Below are 6,176 nucleotides of genomic sequence, written 5' to 3'. Positions count from 1 at the left end.
TTGTTCAAATCGTAATAAACCGTTTGTCGTTTCACCCAAGATATCTCGCTAGTTGAACTTAATCATCCACAGAATCGCAGGTGTCCTTAGGACTTTATTCAAGCTAATCCCACCAGGATAGTCTCTAACGGCTTGGAGATTATTCTCATTTTATTAAGTTGACAACAACCGGAGCCTTCAGCCTTGGTTGCACATAACAATCAATTTTCTTGGCTGACGATATCCTAAGAACGAGTGACTGGATTTCAATGATTTTAGTCTCAATCGCCGCGGCTTTTCCAAACTCAGAACTGATTAGATTTTGGCTTTTATCGGTTCTTTTCTCTTTGAACTTGGAACCTGCAATGTGAGAACGGGAAGTTAGAGGGCTGGCTCAAGGCCATTCCAAAGCCGCTTGTTTATTCTTGTTAAGTGAATAGCGTGTCAGACCAAAAAGTGCAGGCATGTGGCTTTAGAATCTGATGCACGTGTCAAAAAAGTAGACGATTCGTCACAAAATCTTCCAAATGCTTGGAGTCTTTTGTATCCAATGAGCCCTTGCTCATCTTTGAGAAAAATTATCGACGCTACACTGAGAAAAAAGATATGTTGAGTCAAGTGAATATTGTTTCATTCAACCAAATACGGAAGTCACGGGCGGCGAAACAAGTTTTTGCTTGAGACAACAATATTATTTAGTTTAATGAGCTATTTGAACCAACTAAATCTTCGGTCACATTAATTCACGACTTAGTCATTTCAAACAAGTATTTTTTCGGCTCGATTGCTCAGTGCTATCGCTTTAACTGAATATTTGGTTGCTGTAAATCGAGACTCAGTCACTTCATGCAACTATTTCTCCGGCTCAATGGTTCGGTGCTATTGCTTTGACTGAATATTTGGTTGCTGTGAATCACGACTAAGTCACTTCAAACAACTATTTCTCCTGCTCAATGGTTCGGTGCTATCGCTTTGACTGAATATTTGATTGCTGTGAATCACGACTCAGTCAATTCAAACAACTATTTCTGTGGCTCGATTGTTTGGTGCTATCCATTCGACTGAATTTTAGGTTGCTGCGGATCACGAATCGGTCATTTCAAACTCTTTTCCCATCTCGATTGATCGGTGCTATTGCTTACTGAATATTAGTTCGCTGTAAATTACGACTTGATCCTTTCGAACAAATATTTCTTTGGCTCAATTGATTGAATTGAGTTCTAATCGACGATTAAAAAAAGTATGTTAGGTAGATAAAATATTACGTTACTAATGCTATAATGTCGTAAGCACCAAAATCACGATTTTAATGCCAGAAGGTAGTATAATTATTTTCCAAATTCACTTAGTAATCCATAAATACGTGTAAATCAATTGAAATTGGTTATTTCGCAAACCAAACGAAGAAGGTCGTATGTGCCAAATACATATGACCTTCTGTTGCTAATTTTCTTATTTTTCCAAAGTTGAAGCCAGAAGGTTGTATGAACCAAAGTTGTTATTTTTTCAGTTTCTTTAGTTCCCATCACTTCGAATTGGTTTTCTTCATAATTAATGTGATTTGAAAGATTTTGGTCGATTCGACCTTTTGGCTTTCTTTTGTAATAAAGAAGGAAAACTAAAGCTAGAAGGTCGTATACTCCAAAATTTTCAACCTTTCAAATTTCAATGGATCTATGTATATTTATGACTCTTCAGGCGAATCCAAAGAAAAAAAAAAATTATACGACCTTCTTCTGGTTTTAGGAAGACCAGAAGGTCTCGTAATCGCGCTTACGACGTTCTGGCATTAGTAACGTTATGGTCATTTCAAACATTTGATAAAGTTGAATCAAGATTTAATTAAGGAGTCTATCCAACTGACGAGCAAAGAAAACGGTTCAAAGAATTTTTTTAATAAGCTTTAACTGTAAATATTGTTATAGGCTTTGTTAGGCTTGAGGGGGGACAACAGTAAAATTTTGATAATATCGAATTTTTTTCATTTTTTGAAACGACTAAACAAGATGTGTTCAAAAATTTCTCCCAACAAAATTTGGATTATGGTGGTAGCATGTGTCCTGAAAAAAAATTTCAACCTGCGATAAAAGTGTATGTAAAAATGTCCAGCATACTGCTGCCAAAAGTTTCTTGCACATACACTTTAATCGCAGAAGGTTGAAATTTTTTTTCAGGACACATGCTACCACCATAATTTAAATTTTGTTGGGAGAAATTTTTGATCGCATCTTTTTTGGTCGTTTCAAAAATGAAAAAAACTCGATATTTTCAAAATTTTACTGTTGTCCCCCCTTAAGCCTAACAAAGCCTATAACAATATTTGCAGTCAAAATTCATTGAAAAAATTCTTTAAAATCCTTTTTTTGCTCTTCAGTTGGGTAAACCCCTTAACTGATAAGAGGAGACATAAGAAACATCTAAATATCGAAAATTAAAGATGTATTCAGCTTCAGTATATATTTATACATATATGTATATTTGTGTGTTCCTAATATCCGTAATTAATACAACGATTAATAATAAGTATATTAGATAATAAAGAAAATACTATCGTCATGTGAAATTGACTTCAGTCACAAGATATGTATAGCGCTCCACCCGCTAGAGCCAGTGTTGCCAACTCTGAATTACCAATGGTCACCGAACGTACTTTCGAAAAGACACCTTTTCAACACAAAAGTCACTAGATCCGCTTGTGAACCGCATAATGGTAGAATGTTGTTTTATCGGTTGTTAAGGGTGAGACAATGAGAATAATCTTCGACACGCTGTAGTTGGTGGACACTTTTATTCGTTGACGAAAGGCGACTTGTTCCGCTCGTGGTCGGATCGAATCTGATTTCTAAACGCGCGCCTTAGGCTCATCAACCTCTCATCTACCGCAGCGCCATCTGTTTAGGGGACTTATTCTGATTCAGGCCAACGCGCCACTAGCGCCCTCTCCTATTCTCTCTCGCTCGCTCTTTCGCTCGCCCGCCAATCGGCCCCGACTTGGTCTCGCGACCTCGTCGTGCCGTTTTGGGTGACCTGCATGGACTTGAGAAAAATGAATTTCCCGGGAGGTCTATAGCCCTTAAGGAGAGACTCCCTAAGGCTGAATTGGCGTTACATACACGACGACACGTATCACGTGCTCGAATATGTTCGTGGGCGAGCGTCGAACCGCGAGAGAAACGTTAACCAGTGCGGTCGTGTGAATCGGCAACAATATTCAAATCCACCTCAATGGTGTTTATTTCGCCGTCTCCCGAGGAATCAAACAAGTCGCCTTTCGTGTTTACAATCGTTGGTGTTTCAATCTTCACAATACATTTTTGCCATAACTATATCATGTGGCATTTTGATAATTCGCTTACAATATTTTACATTTAATTGCGTTACATTTCGACTTATGAACTGAACACAATAATTTGGTATCGTAACTAAATTCATCATGATGTAAACTGAAAGTAATTGAATTAAAGAATCAAGCAACTCAAGAATAATATAAACATAACGTGCTCGGAATTTCTGTCGTCGAGTCTTCTTAATAACGTAATACATTTTTCTCCTCTCCCCCCTTTTTTTTTTTTTTTTTTTACATACATCTTTTGGTTTCCAACATCGGTTGTTATTTGATTTCACAGAAAATTCGAAATACATATTATTTTGTATACGTGCGATATTTTGGAATCTGTAGGAAGTCTTACTTTTTTCAAGCAAATAATAAAATCATTTATGTATTTGAAAACAGGGATTATCCGGTACAGTAATGTTCATCGATGCATGCACTGTGGCTAACTTTATTTTTTCAATTTTGTTTCTTTTCTACTCGTATTTTATGTGCCTATGGCCGGTGAAGCAGTCGACAGCGAGGGGTAACGCACTCGAGAATCATGATTTTTTCAAGTTAAAATAATCTAAACTCAGCTCTTATGGGCTAAGTAACACTTAACGCTTTGTCGTGTACTTCCTTTGTATTTAACCTACCCCCTAAGCACGAGAAAGAGAAATCATTCATGTACAGATAAAATCATTCTAAATCGATCGCTAAGTAAAAAATCACGACAAATCACTGTACAACGCAGCGCAATGTCGAATAACGTCAAATAAGCGACGGCTAAGGAAAAATCGCGCTCGGTAGCGCTGAGCCTTACCGCGTGTTGCAAGACTCGTAAAGCGTCGGGAAACATCAGAACGATTCGGGGCCGTCTGGCCCCTACTCAGCTGATCTGTTCTCGAGCGCGGTTGGTGTCGTGTGATTAAGTCGGATAGAGTGGTGAAAGTAATCTCCATAGTCAGTGCTTTTCATTAGATATTCTCTACTAAGGTAAGCTTCCTACTTGACAATAAATAATCAGCTCGGTGATCAATACACTCTTTGAGTAGGTCCACTTTTTCCCGCGTCGCCTCCCATGTATTTCTTGAATTTTGAATGGTTTTCTCAAGAACAAAGAGATTCGAAAGTTTTTAGACATTGTTACTACGAAGCAAGTAATCAACAATACACACAAAATCTCGAAATTTACGCGAGACAATGTAACCTTATTCATTAGAGTTCTGATGAGCTATCTAATAACTGGAAAAATAAGTTTGTCAACAGTAATTAGATTCAGAAAGACATGAAAAAAAAACTTCTCAATTTAACAACAATTATTTAAGGGGGTTTCCTGGTTGATTTCGGCGTTGACGTATATATCTCTAAATATCGAAATACACGGATCTCAAACAGGAAAAAAGGCTTAACAGCGCTATTCTATACGTAATTCTGAAGAAAAAGACCACAGCACATTTTCATTTTATGCAGAAATAAAAAAAATGGCACGAAAACTATGAATTTACTACTGCAATTTCATGGTTTTCGTGCTATTTTTTTATTTCTGCATCATTTGAAAATGCATTAGAGTCTTTTTGTTCAGAATTTCGTATAGAATGGCGCTGTTAAGTCCTTTTTCATTTTTGAGATACGTGAACTTCAATATTTGAAGACGTATAGGTCACGTTGAAATCAATCAGGGCACCCCCTGAATAAAAAAATGAAAACAGAATGAAAAATTGACTTTTCATTACAGTTTCAGTTAGCCCCTCAATAGTTCTACACTCGGTTCTACAAAAAAAAGTCTCAATATTATGTTCAAATTATTTTCCAGGATCATCTGAAATATTTGTACAAAAACAAACCTGTAAATTATGATGGAAATCCCATCAAAATTTACAGTGTATAACATCAATAGCGCCTCTTGATATAAAAGTATCGATATTTGCAATGTAAAACTATGAAAAGTGCACGCCACGTTTCACACAATGAACTGTAGGACTATTGAACTTATGCTAAGTGATTGACGAATTTTTGGAGTGCGAAACTGTCAACAGTGAACGAACCGACCCACGAATTTTTACAGTGTGAAACTGTAATTTTTGATTCAAACTCACATCAAATTTTTCAGAAGACAATACCAAATTTCAATGGAATTCAATTTCAATTTCAACACTCACTTGTAGAAAAATTTTATGGCTTAAATCAGTGAATACCAGTTGAATCTCACAGTTCTTTTTTCAAGGTACTCCGTATGTTTCACGTTGTGAATATAGCAATATTTTATATCCAATTTGTAACTTCTACAGTTTACTTTTTCGCGGTGGTCATTATGATTTTTTTACAGTTTACATCTGCATTTCTACCGGTTCAAATAGTGAAAAAATACGTCCGGTCCATTATTGTTTACTAAAGGTTCAGTAACGTGATTGGTTTACAGTGTGAAATTGCATATTTTCATCTATTCCCTAGTGATTTTCAAGTATCAATCATTAATTTTTACCAATAATTTTTTTGCGTGTTATGTTGATGAAAACAACAGCGTGCAGAATGTTATTAACATTTATAATATTCCAATAGTTTTGGCGAGAGTTCTGTCTAGCTTTTCAAGAGTTTCACAAAAAACTCAACGAAAAATGGATTTGTATTTTTTTTTTCAACAAACTGACATGTTGTCAATGTAAGCATTGATTTCATACACAATAAAAAGAAATGGAAAATATCAACCACGTACTAATTTTTGCCCTGGTATTTTGTATTATAGGTCCTCCAGCATTAAACTTGAAAAATGTCGACAGAAAACCAAGCGGAAATCCGTCATTAGGTTTCTGGAATAAAGTAGAGAAGAAATTAGGGCTTCAAATACCTGTTTTAATAAAAAATATATGCAAATACGACGGCT

The sequence above is a fragment of the Diprion similis genome, chromosome 2, assembly GCF_021155765.1.
Source record: "Diprion similis isolate iyDipSimi1 chromosome 2, iyDipSimi1.1, whole genome shotgun sequence".
Taxonomy (NCBI): Eukaryota; Metazoa; Arthropoda; class Insecta; order Hymenoptera; family Diprionidae; genus Diprion; species Diprion similis.
This window is presented reverse-complemented; position numbering follows the sequence as displayed.